We start from the raw sequence: 16,984 nt of genomic DNA on the forward strand, positions 1-16,984 counted from the left end.
CACCTTAAACTCAAGCCACGCCTCTACAGAATAGGTTACTCAAGAATATGCTCTCTTGAGTGAAACAAATTTTTCCTAAATGCAATGAATGATACAAGTTCCATTAGGAGCAAATAGTGTGCTGAAACTTCATAAATATGATTACTTCTTGAAGTACATTCCATAATCAAAATAAGTTTTTAAATCCTGAAACTCAATATAAATCATACTCTATGGAGCACTAGGGTATGATTGCAAAACTGGTAGGCTTGATGAGCTGATGGATGCTGTTATACAGGCAATTCAAACAAGTAAAAAATTATATACACACATCCCAAAGCAGAACTCCTTAAAATCATTTTCCATCCGGACAAGAGATATAAGAAAGAGGCTCAAATCAGTTAGATGCAGTTAAGAGAAGAAAAAGTAACATAAAATAAAATGAAATACATATTTCTCAGACTAATACTGTAGAACAGGGGTGGGCAACCCCTGGCACGCGTGCCAAACATGGCACGCCAGTAACTTTGCTGGCATGTGAAACCCTCTCTTATAATCTTCCATTTACAATTTTTTTCTTAATATCGACTTTTTTATTTTTCAGATAAATTCAGTGTAGGTACATCTTAGATAAATAAATAATTTTACATAACAAGTTATCTTAAAGACCATAGACATGGATTGACGACAGAGGGGAAGAGCAATTTCTACGCCTCTGCCTTAACTCTCCCTGCCTTCCTAGATCCGATCAGTGTTTTGGTTTCAGCCTTAGACACAACGGGTTTTATCATATACGGTGATTTTGTCGCTCGAATGAATTTTATTATTTCTTCAAGGTTTTTCACATACGAACACCTTAAGAAATATCAAGTAGGCATAACATGTTCTCAAAAAATTAGGGTTGGCACGCAGAAGAATTTTGAGTCAGAGATTTTGCTGGTTTTGGCACGCACTCACAAAAAGGTTGCCCACCCCTGCTATAGAACAAGTATGTCAGTGGAGAAATCAAAAACTCTAACCTCTGATATATTCTTAAATTCTTTCTTAAAACCAAATACAAATGGTTTCTCTCAAATTTCCTCCTCTTGGACCTATTAGGTTGAACCATATAAACTTGCCATTTTTTGTAGGATTAAAAAGGCTAATATTGTGTATAATCAATTAAACAACAAAACCAAACGAGAAAAAACTTATTTTAGAAGACAAAAAATGTGGTTTTGAATTATTTTGATGAAGTTAACAAAAATACTCTTATTATACTATCTATACCAGGGGTCCTCAAACTTTTTAAACAGGGGGCCAGTTCACTGTCCCTCAGACCGTTGGAGGGCCAGACTATAGTTTAAAAAAAAAAACTATGAACAAATTCCTATGCACACTGCACATATCTTATTTTGAGGTAAAAAACAAAACAAAACAGGAACAAATACAATATTTGTATTTGCATGTGGCCCGTGGGCCGTAGTTAGAGGACCCCTATAGTAGATTCTAGTCCAGGGGTGGGCAAACTTTTTGACTCGAGGTCCACAATGGGTTCTTAAAAGAGGACCCCTGATCTATACAATAAAAGGGTAATATACTAAAAAAAAAAAAGGCTAATATTGGCCATTTCATATAGGCCAGCCTAATAATTCCTTTTCTATTTGACAGTATTTAAAAAATTATTCCAGACAGCTCCATTTACCACTATGGAAACAAAGTTAAGGTCTGAGATCAGAGAACATTACTGACTGCCCCACCTGAGGACTAGAGCAGTCAAGTTCAAGTAAATGCAACCATCCTTTGACTTGCATTTGAAGCCTGCATTTGTGAAAACTTACTTAATAATGCAAAAGAAGAATGCTTTAAAAAAAAGAATGCTAAAATACAAACATCTTTGAATTTAAGAAAATTTTAAGAATTGAAAATGATCTTCAGCAAGTGGTGCTGGGAAATCTGGACAGATACATAAAAAAAGAAAGAAACTGGACCACTCTCTTATACCATACTAGAGGCCTCTAGCAATCCAGGACCCGTAGGGGGATGTCGGACAGCCAGTTTAGGCCTGATACCCGCAGGCCGAACCTAAACCGGCAGTCTGACATCCCCTGAGGGATGTAGCAGTGTGCCAAGTGGCAGGCGGCTGGGGAGGAGACCAAGCCAGGGCCAGGCACCATGCCACTCCCGCTCATCATGGCCCCACTGTGCCAACCGCCACCACCACTCAGTAGCACCGCCGTGGAGGCAGGAGAGGCTCCTGCTGCCAGAGCTGCACTCGCCAGCAATGAGCCCAGCTTCTGGCTTAGTGGCACTCCCGCTGTGGGAGCTCACTGATCACTAGGGGGCAGTTCCTGCATTGAGTGTCTGTCCCCTGGTGGTCAGTGCACATCATAGCGACCGGTCAACCAGTCGTAATGGTCACTTAGGCTTTTATATATATAGATACAAAAATAAACTCAAAATGGATTAGACTTAAATGTAAGGCCTGAAACCATAAAACTCCTAGAAGAAAACATAGGAGCAAACTATTTGACATCAGTCTTGAGTAATATGTTTCTGGCTATGTCCCCCCAAAAAAGAAAAACAAAGGCAAAAATAATCAAATGGAACTTCATGAAATACAAAGTTTCTCCTCAGCAAAGGAAACAATCAACAAAACAAAAAGAGGATCTACTAAATAGAAGAATATATTTGTAAATGATATATCCAATAAGGGGTTGATATCCAAACTATATAAGGAACTCATATAACTCAATATCAAAAAATAAACAATCCAATCCAAAAGTGAAGAGAGGACATGAAAAGAAAGACATTTCTCCAAAGAAGACATACAGATGGCCAACAGACATATGAAAAGATGCTCAACATCACTGATCATCAGGGAAATGCAAATGATAACACCTCCCACTAGAAAGAATGGCTGTCATTAAAAAAAAAAATCAACAAATAATGTTTTGGCAAGGATGTGGAGAAAAGGGAACCCTTGTGTACTGTTAATAGGACTGCAAATTAGTGCAGCCACTATGGAAAACAGTATAAAGTTCCTCAAAATACTAAAAATAGATCTACCATACAACCCAGCAATTCCACATTTGGGTATTTATCTGAATAAAATGAAAAAACCCTAATTTCAAAAGATATATGCACCCCTATTTTCACTGCAGCAACAGCCAAGATATGGAAGCAACCTAGGTGTCCATCAATATAATGAATGGATAAAGTAGATGTGGTATATATAAACAATGAAATATTACACAATAAAGAATGAAATCTTACTATTTGCAATGACATGGATGGATGGACCTAGAGGGTATTATGCCAAGTGAAATAAGTCAGTGGGAAGATAAATACTGTAGTTTCACTTAATACAAATCTTAAAAAAAAAAAAAAAAACAGCCACAGAGAAACAGAGATCAAAGGGATAATTGCCAGAGGGAAGAAGATGGGGATGAGTGTAAAAGGTAAAGGAGAATATAGCCTATAATATAGTCTTAGGTTTGCGGTGACAGATGATTACTAGAATTAGTGGAATGATCACATTGCAAGGCATAAAATGTCAAATCACAATATTCAACACCTAAACTAATAATATACCAATTATATGTAAATAAAATAATTTTTAAATTAAAATGTTAAAGTCTATATATGAAAAGAGTTGAAAATAAGAACTTTGAACCAATTTTATAAAAAGTTACTGCTCAGTGGTTGAGCTTCAATCCAGGAACCAAGAGGCCCCTGGTTTGATTCCAGTCAGGGCACATGCCCAGGTTGTGGCTCGATCCCCAGTAGGGAACGTGTAGGAGGCAGCTGATCGATGTTTCTCAGCTTCTATCTCTCTATCCCTCTCCCTTCCTCTCTGGCATGCAGGAGGCACCCGATCAATGATTCTCTCTCATCATTGATGTTTCTATCTCTCTCTCCTTCTCCCTTCCTCTCTGAAATCAATAATAACATATGGTCAGTGGTTAGAGCGTCAGCCCAAAGACTGAAGGGTTGGGGGTTCGATTTCTGGTCAAGAGCACATACCTCAGTTGCAGGTTCACTCTCCATCCCTGGTTGGGGTGCTTACAGGAGGCAACCAATCGATGTGTCTCTCTCATATCCATGTTCTTTCTTTCTCTTTCTCCCCCCACCCCACCCTCCACTCTGTCTGAAAATCAATGGGAAAAATATTCTCGGGTGAGAATTTTTTAAAAAGTGGGCTCTGCAGCTGGACAACCTGGTTCAAATCCTGAGTCTTCTACTTACTCCTCCCTCCGTTTCCTCATGTGCAGGATGGAGATAATAATGATAATTTCACTGAGTTGTGAGAATTAAATAAATTACATGCAAAGATCCTAGAAAAATATCTGGCATTTCAGTGTCTTATTACTACAGAGTACTATTTTGGGGTTATGAACGAATGTAACTTATGAATAGCCTTTCAGGAATTAACCTGCTCATAGGCAGAAGAACAGAAGTCACTACCACTCCCACCTTCAGTGCATGCTCATGCCAGATGCAGTATGCTATATAATGGAAATGGCCAATTTTAAAGTCAACTTTACCCTTCATTGGTTGTATAAATAAGCTGTGTACATTTTTTAAATATTCTGATTATTCAGTTTCTGATCTATAAAGGTAATAACAACACCTATTTCAAAGAGCTAGAGAGAGGGCTATAGTTAGCATGTACTTGGCCCAAAGCAGACCATCTATATATATAAAAGCCTAAGAGACCGTTACGACCGGTCAACTGAACAACTGGTCCACCAGTAGCTATGAGGCGCACTAACCATCAGGGGGCAAACGCTCAATGCAGGAGCTACCCCATGGTGGTCAGTGCGCTCCCACAGCCAACCTCCTGCAGCTGGCCAACCTCCTGCAGTTCCTCCCCCTGGGGATCAGCCCCAATTGGGACTGGGCGAGAAGGCCCCAATCGGCCCTGGTCATGGGCCAGGCTGAGGGACCCCACCTGTGTACAATTTCGTGCACCAGGCCTCTAGTTTCTAATATAAAATACATCTTAGAAAATAAGTTTGTCATTTATGGAACATAGCTGGAAACATTGTATAATGTGATTATTATTATTTTTTAATCTTTGGCTGCATTTGTAAAAGTGAAATGTCCTAAAAGGTGGGGATTATAATCTCACTGGTTTATAGCGGGTATTGGACTTCACATTTTTAGAAGAATGTAGACAAAACTGATAATTATAATTACCAACCAAATAAAACATCCCTCTGACCAGCACTCACAAACTCTGGCTGGGAGACACATCATCCTAGTAAGCACTCAGTTTTGTCTACATTCTTCTAAAAATGTGAAATCCAAAACCCGCTATAAACCAGTGAGATTATAATCCCACCTTTTAGGACATTTTACTTTTACAAATGCAGCCAAAGATTAAAAAATAATAATAATTACATTATACAATGCTAAGGAGTACCAAGCTTAGGCCATAAAACTCTGAACTTGGTGTTGTCTTTTTAAAACATGAATTAAAGTGTATTTCCATGTTCCCCAAATAGTTTTGTCAAACTATATATTAGAAGTTATATTTACCCGTATTTAACTCCATCCGATTATTTTATTCCAATAATTTTATAACTCTTGATTCTGTAATCCCAAACATTCTTAGGTGTTTTGCCAAGTTGTTGATAAAGATCCAGCAGGACAAAGCTGAGGACTGCCTTTGGAATAGACTTTAGGCTGACACTAATCAATTAATCGACACTGCGGACAGAGTTGCCTGAGCCAATTCAATTTCACCTATGCAGATCATCAACACATTCATATATCTATTTTCTCCTTGTATACAGATAGATTTCAAGAGAGATGTGGTCAAACTATCTACTGAAATATATACCTGGTATGATAATACTATAATTCCCAAAATTTATATGTTGAAGCCTAATCCCAAATATGGTATTTGGAGAAGGGCCTTTTGAAAGGTGATTAGGTTATAAATGGGATTAGTACCCTTATAAAAGAGACCCCAGAGAACTCTACTTCTCCATGTTTTCCAATGTGTTTATAATGGCCATATTATTTTCACAGTAGAAAAAGCAACAAAATTCTTTTACATTTTCATATTATGCTCCTCCCCAGAAAGGTGTTCCTGTGACAAAACAAACAGAGTGATGGAAGCATAGTCAAGAAAATGGGAGAGCCACTGGCTGCCAAAAGGGCCTGCTGGCCACTGTATATGTAAGTCCAGAGTGTCACTCACAGGTATGTATTTCTCAAGGGGAGGAAGTTCATTTGGAACGTGTGTCACTGGTGGCACCAGTTAAGGGACATCATCCACTTTTGAGATACTATGGTCCTTGTCAACATGGAAGCAGTTACTAGGACACAGGGCAGAAAATACAGATGTTAAATTCTTATGGAAGCCTGGTTCAAAAACTAGGGGTAATCAAATTACTCTTGGAGTAGAAAACAATTTATTCCTGTTTTAGAAAGCAATATGGAAATCAATATTTGCAAATGCTTACAGTATTACCATTTAAATGCTCTGAATTCTTCCTCATATTTAACATATTTTTGTTTGGCAATACATAGAGCTCTCTCTCGCTCCCAGGCCCAAAATCCAAACAATCACCCTTTGCTCTTTTTTATTCCAAATTACTACTATACAGAGAAAGGTAATACACAGGTTTAAATTTCATTTTAAGAATAGTAACCCTGATAAATGTTTTCTTCCCTTTTAGTTTTGCTTTTTTTGGTGGTGACTGTGGAGGATAGACTATGTCTCCTAATAATCCCTGCCTTTTGGTATTCACATCCAGGTATAAATCCCCTCACTCTGAGTGTAGGAAGGACTGACTGGTAGCTTGCCTCTAATAAAATAAGGCAACGGTGACAGTATGCCACTTTCATGATTGTTATGTAAGATTGTAGCATCCATCTTACTAATAGGTATACACTTTCTTGCTAACTGGATGAAACAAGCTGTTTTGTTGTGAGTTATTCTATGAAGAGGCCCATGTGACAAGGAATTGAGAGTGCCAGCAAAAAACTGTAGCCCTCAGTCTGACTTCCTGCAAGCAACTGAATGCTGCCAACAACCATGTGAGCCTGGAAGCAGATCTTTCCGCAACAGAATTTTCATATGAGAACACAGCCCTGGCCAACCCCTTGATTACAGCCTTGCAGAGGATCCAGTTAAGCTGTGTCTGATCTCCTCACCCATAGAAACTGAGAAAATAAATGTTTTAAGCCATTATACTTACTGTAATATTGTTAAACTAGAGGCCCAGTGCACGAATTCATGCATGGGTGGGGTCACTTGGCCTGGCCGAAGATTGAGGCCTATCTGGGGGACCAGCCGGTAGGGGGGAGGGACTGCAGGAGGTTGGCTAGCTGGGGGGAGGGGCCACGGGAGGGCGGTGGGGGTGGGGGTTGGGAGGGCTGAGGAAGGTTGGCCAGCAGGGGGGCGAGAGGGGGGAGGGGCACCATGGAAGGTTGGCTATGGAAACACACTGACCACCAGGGGGCAGCTCCTGCATTGAGTGTCTGCCCCCTGGTAATTAGTGCTCATCATAGCAACTATTGACCGGTCGTTCCGGCCCTTCAATCTTAACAGTAGGATTGGAAGCCCTCTCATTTTCTATATACTTGGGTAATGCTTTATATTTTCCCCTTTCCAATAAGCATACATTACTTTTATACTAAAAAGGGTTTTTAAACTATGTTTCTTGAAATTTGGCTTACAAATAAATGTCCTATTTATACACACACCCTTTTTTGTATATTCATTGCTAGTACCTCAAAACCTCACAATTAGATAACTATGATGGTGATATTCAGTCTGATTGGTAATACTCTGTCTGCATTCTAATCCCATATCAATCGAAGTACCGTCTTGCTTTCTAAACTCATCTCCCATTAATCCACAATCAGGCCTCAGCATCTGCTCTAGCCCATTGCTAGCCCCAGCAACTGCTTCATATTCCCACAGCTCATAGTTCTGCTCATGCTGTGCCCTCTCCCTGCCATTCTTCCCTGGCTCAGCCAAGTCTTCACGTCCATCCAGACCCAGCTCACTCCACATGCAGAAAGGCATCCAGGTGGCCCTGGCTCTCAGGGATCACATGCCATCAACTCTTGGCACAAATGACTTATCTGCTGCACCCCATCTTTAACACCTTGGATATGCTCTTGGATCCTATTATTTGTCACTTCTCCAGCCAGAGGATAAGGGCCACTTCTCACTGTTTTGTGTTCGCTCAACACTAACCTCTAATACAGTTGGTATTCTAGTCAGCAATGATACCATGTGAACCCAGTAGTTAAAACTGTTTTGACATGTACTTCAAATACTATAATGAATAAAACATTTTTCAGGTCTGTGAAGGAATAACTTTCTCAGCTTTGAAATAACAAAAGCAATAAATGAAAAACATGAACAGATTTAAATATTCACAGCAAGTCCAGTCAAATGCTTAAAGAAAATAATCCAGCCCTAGCTGGCCTATGGAATGAAGGGTTCCGGTTCGATTCCGGTCAAGAGCACATGCCTGGGTTGCGGGCTCGATCCTCAGTAGTGGACGTGACTCTCTCATTGATGTTTCTATCCCTCTCTCCCTCTCCCTTCCTCTCTAAAATCAATAAAAATATTTTTTTAAAAAGGAAAATAATCCAAAAATGTTCACAGAGAAGCAGTTAAAAAAAATTGAGAAGTCGGAATTATGTAATTCTAATCAGCCACTTAAAAGAATGAAGTAACTCTGTACTTACTGATATGAGTGATCTCAAGATATATTAAGTGAAAACAGGAAGTTGCCCAGTATACAACTCCATGGGTGGTTGGGGGGGGTGGGGGGCGCAGTGAGAGGAGAGAAAGATATAAAAATGCACAGAAAGGAAACCAGAAGGATAGAAATCTAACTGTTGATATTGGTTACCTCTGGAGAGAGGCTTGGGCTAGGAAGGCAGATGATAAAGAGGAACTTGCACATTTTCTCTGTTTACCCTAGGAACAATGAGCACACACACAGCGCCCAGATCTTGGTTTCAAAATTCTTCATTTAAAAGAAACAGAACTTCTTGGAGAAATAGCTGAATCCAGGGTTGGATAAGTTACAAGATGAGTTTTAAACAACTTGTTATGCAAGAAAATAAATGCTCAAAGAAGAGAAGAAACAGGAACAAGTTTGAAGGGTTCCCACTGGCCAAATATAAGGCAATATGGGTTATTAAAATAAGTAATGATAGAATGATAGCCCATAGAACAAAGTAAGAATCTAACAGTCCGTGTGGATATTAATAAATACAACAAATAAAAAAGAAGGGAAAGCTCTTCCTTGCAATACACTACAAACTAATAAATGTAGAAGTAATGATGAGAGTTGGAAATCACCATGTGGCAGCCATCACAGTTAAAGTTGTTTCAAGCAAGAAATACCAATAAATGCTAAAATAGTAGGTGAACATTTAATAAAGAAAGGAGATATTTACAAAGTCTCAAAGAAAAATTTTAACTGTAAAGGAAAAAATAATAGATTTATAGTAGAGAAACCTGTATACCTACTACTTTACACAAGTGATCAAGGTTAACATCACCAATAAATAGGACAAACAGATACCATGTGCCTCCTGATACAACACACTTGAAAAGGACATGTTACTTACATGGTATCCTGCTGCAAGTGAATAACCTAAACTAGCGGTCGTCAACCTTTTGGACCTCACAGACCACCAGTGGTCTGCGGACCACCGGTTGTCGACTGCTGCTCCAAACGTTTCCTTAAACCAGCAGTTGCCAACCTTTCGGACCTCTTGGGCCACTGGTTGGCAACCGCTGACCTAAACCTAATCATGAGGATAAATCAGAAAATCCCAAATTAAGGAACAGCATATTCTTCAGAAATGTCAAGGTCATGAAAGACTGAAGAATTGTTTCAGATAAAAGGAGACTTTAAAAAATGACAATTAAATACAATGTGTCATCCAGGATTAGATCCTGACCAGAAGAAAAATAAATGTTTTTCCCACTTCTGCTATAAAGGGCATTATTGTGACAATTGATAAAGTTGGAACAAGGTCCTGATTTTGATAATTATATGGTGGTAATGTAAGAGGACATTCTTATTTTTTAGGAAATATGTACTAAGGTATTCAGGGGTAAAGGTCTGCAACTTGTTTGTGAACAATTCAGAACAGGATAGGGTGGTAAAGGCCTGGGGCAGGGGCAGGCTAGAAGAGGTCAATGGGGGGAAAGGGGACATATGTAATACTTTCAACAATAAAGACTTTTTTTTTAAGTGGGAAGAAAAAAACAAAAATGATAATAAAGCAAACATGGTAAATTAGTAACAAGTAGGGAATTTGATTGAGGATATATAGACACATACCTCGTCTTACTGAGCTTTGCTTTATTCAGTTTCGAGAGTGTTGTGTTTCTCACAAACTGAAGGCAAGATTCTCCACAAGAAGATTACAACTCCCTTTATTGCTTGACTTGCTTTACTATAGTGGCCTGTAACCAACCTCAGTATCCCCAAAGTATGCAGGGATTCTCTGTGCTATGCTTACAACTTTGATATATCTGAAATTATTTCTAAGTAAAAACTTCTTAAAAGTATATGCAGGGAAAACATACATGCAGGAAAAAATTTGAGGCCACAGAATATGTAAATAGAAGGAAAGCGATTTGCCAAGCCTATCCCCTGGACTGCAAATCTCTGCATTAAGCCCTCACAAAAATCACTGAGCATTCATTCCACGAGATGGCAAAGCTGCCCCAAATGCCAGAGCTGCTTTTGGAGCAGTTAATCCTCTCCTGCTTTGGACTAGACTTGCCTTCCCCAGCTCCTCCTCCTGCTGCCCAAGAACCTCCTTCATACTGATTTCTCAATCATGACTCCATCACAGGTTAGAAATTTCAAGACTGGCACCAGCTCAGGACAGAAATTACTAAACAATGACTAATACAGCAGTATCCTGGCCTCAAGGGGCCTTGCTAGATGTTCCTGATGATGATACTGCCCTCCTTCCTGCTTACTTACATAACACATTCCTGGTGAATGAGTTTTCAATAACCGCCCCTCTCTCTCAGCAATCTTTTTGGATCATCCTGTACTCATCACTAAGCCCTGTTCCAAAAGGAACACCAGTAACACCATTCACTTTCCAGATCAAATTTAAAAATTCCTCCCCTCCTCAAATGAAAGAATTTCAAAGACAGCATCATGTCTGGAGCTGACATCACTTGTACCACACACTGCTCTTCAAGACTGGCCACCCTACTAATAAGCTTCTTACTCAGAGTGGACACACTGCTTCAAAGAGCAGTGGGAGGATATCACATGCTGTACAACTTCCCCAAGAGCATTACATACTATACAATTCCCTCACGCAGGAACTTGATTTACACAGCACCCAGCATCTCATCAGATGGCATTAGGCACTCATTTGGGATGTGGGGGTCAGAGACCATGCATCACCACACCCGCTATCTAGGAAGGGTACAACTCTGGCTAAGTCACTCCTTGGTAAATATTAGGCTCTTTGCCTATAAATAAGGGAGACTTAATAGTGAAAAATTAGAAATAACTTAAATGTCTTTCAGCAGAGGATAGTTAAGTTAAATACATTTTTGGAATACCACACAATAAAATAAATTACATGCAATTGTGAAAGAAGTTATGAACTAACATGGAAGAATAACATAAATGAAAATGGCAAGCCACTGAGTAATGTAAGAATATGAGTCTATTATTGTGTTTTTTAAAAGCTGTAAGTGTGTTGATACATGCACAGAACCATACCTAGAAGGATGGAAAATCACACTCCAAATTGTAATATAGTTCTAGGGTGAGAGGGCTATAAAGGGGGGACTTTCTTTTTTCTTGCAGTTGGTTTTAATTTTTCCTAGCATGTACTGGCTTTGAAATTTATAGAAAAAAACAAACAGCAAAATGACCCTTTAGGGGTCCCAAAAAGGGGGGCATCTGTATTCCTCTCAGTAATAAATGGGGAGGGGGGGCAGGGGGAGGAGGAGGCACAAAAAGGAGGAGGCACAAAAAAATAAATAAGAGTCCTGGAGGAAGAGGAGGGCACAAAAAATAAATAAAATAAAATAGAGGTCCCAGAAGCCTTAATTCAGAGAGTAGTTGTGAAAATTCATCAAGAACTAGTACTTATAAAGAATTAGTATTGCCCGGCCTAGCCGGTTTAACTCAGTGGATAGAGCATCGGCCTGGGGACTAAAGGGTCCCAGGTTTCGATTCCAGCCAAGAGCACATGCGCAGGTTGCGGGATTGCTCCCGTGTGGGGCGTGCAGGAGGCAGCCGACCAATGATTCTCTCTCATCATTGATGTTCCTATCTCTCTCTCCCTCTCCCTTCCTCTCTGAAATCAATACAAAAAATATTTTTTAAAATTAACATTAAACAAAATCTTTCATTGTTGTCTTATGACTCAAAAATGATGGCCATACTACATACACATAGTGTGGGATGACCTTAAATTCTATTATGTTTTTCAATGATGAAAATTAATGAGAAACGAGTGATTTCCCTTTAAAACCTTAGAAAACATATTAAAGTACTTTTTTACATTTTCAAAACATTCTTTATCTGGCCATTTATATTGAGTTTTAAATTTCCATATCCAACAGAAATCTTGGAAAAAGAATCACAGCATCAAAAAATAGGGCTAACTTGAAATTTTGTTTGGAAAAAATAGTTGTCAACATTATGGCAGATTAGAAATATTTTAGCTGGGCAATGAACAACCAATAATGCTATTCACCATTTACCAACTAGAAGTACCAAGGACAATCCAGTCTTATAAGTGCCTCCTTGGTGTCAAGGAGATGAGTTATTCATTTTGTGTGTTTTCCTAACCCCCTCCAGCTTTCCTCTCCCCCCCTCAAAGTTCTAGTATATAAGAAACGCTGCTCAAGTAATTGTTGAATGAGCCAATGAATTAAATATTACTAACTACCTAGCTGATGAAATTACTCTTCCAACGGATCTATTTGCTCTGGTTGGGAAGAAGAGGAATTCAATAAAAGTGTGCTGAATAAAAGGTGAGAGTGTAACTACTGTACTTGCAGAATGGCAAGGAGGCTATGTGGCTGGGGCAGAATCAGTAAGAAGGAGAATGAGGAAAGATGAAGTTGGAGAGGTAGTAAGTGGCCAGAAAAAGCAGACCCAATGCAGGGCAGCAAAAGGACCTCATGGCCAAATACTAATAGTTCTGGGCAGTAGGAGACATAAATGTTAAGTTTTTCTATTCTTGTACTTTTCTGGATTTCTTTTCAAATGTATCAATATATAAAAAAAACAAGTTATCAAAAGAGTAACTAAATGAAGATAAGAACACTCCCATAAATGAGGTAAAGATAACAGTAAAATCACTGGCCAAGTTTAAATAAGGTCCTGATTTTGGTAATTACACTGTGGTAATATAAGAGAATGCCTCTTCTTTAATTTTTTTTCCATTTTTTTTTTTATTATTAGTTAAGGTATTACAAATGTGTCCTTATCCCCTCCCCCATTAACCCTCAACCTCCCCCCGCACACACACTCATGCTCCCATCCCCCTGTTGTCCATTTTTTATTTTATTGACTTAAGAGAGAGAGGGGAAGGGAAGAGAAAGGGGGAAGGGGGGGAAGAAACATCGATTTGTTCTACTTATTTCTGCAGTCACAGGTTGATTCTTGTATGAGCCCTGACTGGGGATTGAACCCGCAACCTTAGCATATCAGAACAATGCACTAACCCAGTGGTTCTCAACCTTCTGGCCCTTTAAATACAGTTCCTCATGTTGTGACCCAACCATAAAATTATTTTCGTTGCTACTTCATAACTGTAATGTTGCTACTGTTATGAATCATAATGTAAATATCCGATATGCAGGATGGTCTTAGGCGACCCCTGTGAAAGGGTCATTCGACCACCAAAGGGGTCGCAACCCACAGGTTGAGAACCGCTGCACTAACCGACTGAGCTACCCAGCCAGGGTAAGAATGTCCTTGCTTTCAGGAAATATACACCGAAGTATTTAAGGGTAAAAAAATCTGCAACCTATTTTCAAACAATTCAGAAAAAAAATACTTTAAAATACCTTAAGGCCACAGAATAGCTACATAGGACTAAAGCAACCTTATCAACACAAGAGAGCTATGTGAACATTTCAGGGCTATTCCCCTATCCTGCATTTTCAGTAGTTCCAAAAACTCCTCAAAGCAACTGACCTCAGTTTGGCAGTAACTTACCTGCTCAGCTTAACTCACTTCAGGAAGCCTGCAATTAAGTCAGAAAGCACACTTGACAGTCTCAGAAAAAACCTATGATTATGCTGTTGACGCTGCTCCATGTCCACCTTCAAATGCCTAACTGCTATTCATCCCTCAAGGCCTTGTGCAAGTGCTACCTTCTTCCACCTCTGTCTCCAAAGCATCAACCTAAATATCATCTCTCTCCCAAAGTTATATCCAAATAGTACTTAATGAATACTAAGACCAAGAGCACCCATTCATCTTTGTATACTCAACAGTTAGCAGAGCTCCTGGGCATATAGTAAAGGCTCAACAAGTGAGTCCTGAGTTCAACTTTCAGACAGATATTATCATTGTCAGTCTTCTAAGTATTGCTCATGACACCATCTTACTTTCTCTCTTGTGTTACTGATTCCTGAAGTTTTATTCATTCCTCTGGACTGAGAAACATAGAAGGGGACTGTCCAGATATCTCACTCATATTTCTAACCCCTGGAAAAATGAATTCTCAACCAATTTTTCACCAGAGCATATGTCTGATGGTAGATCATAGACACCACAACTTCCCAAACTACAATGACTGTAACCTTATGACCCACCTACTCAAGTGCATGAAAGCTAAACCACTATAGCATTACACTAAATCTGACCTGGTTAATTTAAAAATAAATAATTTGAAAAAAAACTATTATATACATTACTGGTTAATTTAAAAGTAAATAACTTTTGATACTTTAATGACAAATAACTTCCTATTTAGTTTATAACTGACAACACATCAAGACTCCAGGGGTTAGAATCATTGATCTACTCCAGTGATTTTCAACTCGTGTGTAGCAGCACACTGCTGTGCCACAAGAATTTTTAAAACTATTTAGTCAGTAGCACTGACTGTTTTACCTTAGATTCTCAAATAAGAGAATGACAACATCCAACACAACAATAGCCATCCGGTGTGAAGAAATCAATTATACAAATTTTCTGTCAGATTGGCAAAAGACATATTTTTTGGTGTGTGGCGGGATCTTAGTAATTAGTTTATGCGTGCCATGAAATGAAAAAGGTTGAAAATTGCTGATCTAGACCACATGGCAAAATGTCATTTCTAACATGGAGTTAGCTTTTTTAAAAAATTATTGATTGAACCTATATTTCTGCTAGATCTTCTCTCTTGTTTATTTTGTGTTTCATGTAGAATATTCACAAATAAGACAGCTTAGACTAGAAGCTAGAGCTTAGTAGGCACTTACTAAATATTTGTTGACTAAAATAAATGAAAGGGCCTGGGTGGTGCTCAAGGTTAGAGCATTGGCCCACAGATGAAAGGGTCTCTGGTTCAATTCCCACTCAAGGACTTATACCTCGGTTGCATGTTCAATCCCTGGCCCGGGTTGGGGCATGAGCAGGAGACAACCAATCAATGTGTCTCTCTCACATCGATGTTTCTCTCCCTCTCTCTCTCTCTCCTCTTTCTTCCCCTCTCCCTTCCTCCCATTCTGTCCAAAGATCAATGGAGAAAATATCCTTGGGTGAGGATTAAAAAAAATAATAATGATGATGGACTGCAGCCCATTTTCAAATAGTCCTGGCTATCTGTGAATACCCAATAGGCTGGGGCCCACATTTAGAGAATAATCTGAACTGAATGAACTTCTCAGGGCATCTATTCTAATTTTTGTTTTAACATCATAAACAAATGCCTACCCAAGTGGAACAATTTCAACTCCGTCTCCTCTGGCTTTTAAGTCATCAAAGCAAAAAGCTTAGAGCCTACTTCAGTAATAGGTTCCATGCTGCATTTATACCTCCCAGCACAAGCTCATGGTAATCTGACCTCTATCATTACTAAAAAATTCTCTTGGAAAACAGACAGTGGGGCCTGGCCAGCGTGACTCAGTGGTTGAGTGTCGACCTATGAACCAGGAGGTCATGGTTCGATTCCCAGTCAGGCCATATGCCCCAGTTGCTGGCTCAATCGCCAGTGTGGGGCATGTAGGAGACAGCCGATAAAGGATTCTCTCTCATCATTGATGTTTCTATCCCTCTCTCTCTCCTTCTCCTCCTCTCTGAAATCAATAAAAATTAATAAAACAAATTTTAAAAAACGGGCAGTGGTTTCAGTATCATTCCCTAGAGAATCCTCTGTGCAATCTAAAAACGCAAAAGAATATATAAAATCTTTCCATTTTCCTTTCCTAAAGACTCACCCGTCCCACCCTCACTTTACCTTATTTCTATTCTCTACACAAACCAGAGACACTGCTAAATTAACCAACAAAGATAGATATTGTGTGTGTGTGTCTTGGAAAGAGGTAGCCCAAGATCCCACAAAATACGTAAACTTCAAAATAAGCTCTGGGCCCTGGCCAGTGTTGCTCAGTGGTTGGAGTGTCAGACCAAGCACAAAAGTATCTCGGGTTCGATTCCAGGCCCAGGGCACATACCTGGGCTGCAGGTTCAACCCCTGGCCCCGGTCAGGAAATATGCGGGAGGCAACCAATCAATGTGTCTCTCTCACATCAATGTTTCTCTCCCCATTCCTCCACCCCTCCACTTTCTCTTAAAAAAAAAAAAAGAAAGAAAGAAAAAAAAAATCAATGAAAAAATATCCTCGGGTGAGGATCAACAACAAGAAAACACAGGCACTGGATTTAGCCTCTAACCTAAGCTCCTCACTCCTCTCATCTACACAGCCTATTTTCTAGTGGTATAGAAATAATTCATTTTCAATTTCCACCTTTAAAGCAACATAATTAAGAGCTTAGTCTGCTGAGTTATAAGGGATATATAGCTGTCATCTAGAGCAGGGGTCG

General features: G+C 39.4%; 1 protein-coding gene across 3 annotated transcripts in view; it reads right to left on the bottom strand.

The window, feature by feature from the left end:
* PHF20 (PHD finger protein 20) overlaps positions 1-16,984 on the bottom strand; it is a 132,472-nt gene that overhangs the window by 42,236 nt on the left and 73,252 nt on the right. The window lies entirely within an intron of this gene.

Source organism: Myotis davidii, unplaced genomic scaffold (genome assembly GCF_000327345.1).
Source record: "Myotis davidii unplaced genomic scaffold, ASM32734v1 scaffold38, whole genome shotgun sequence".
NCBI classification, from domain to species: Eukaryota; Metazoa; Chordata; class Mammalia; order Chiroptera; family Vespertilionidae; genus Myotis; species Myotis davidii.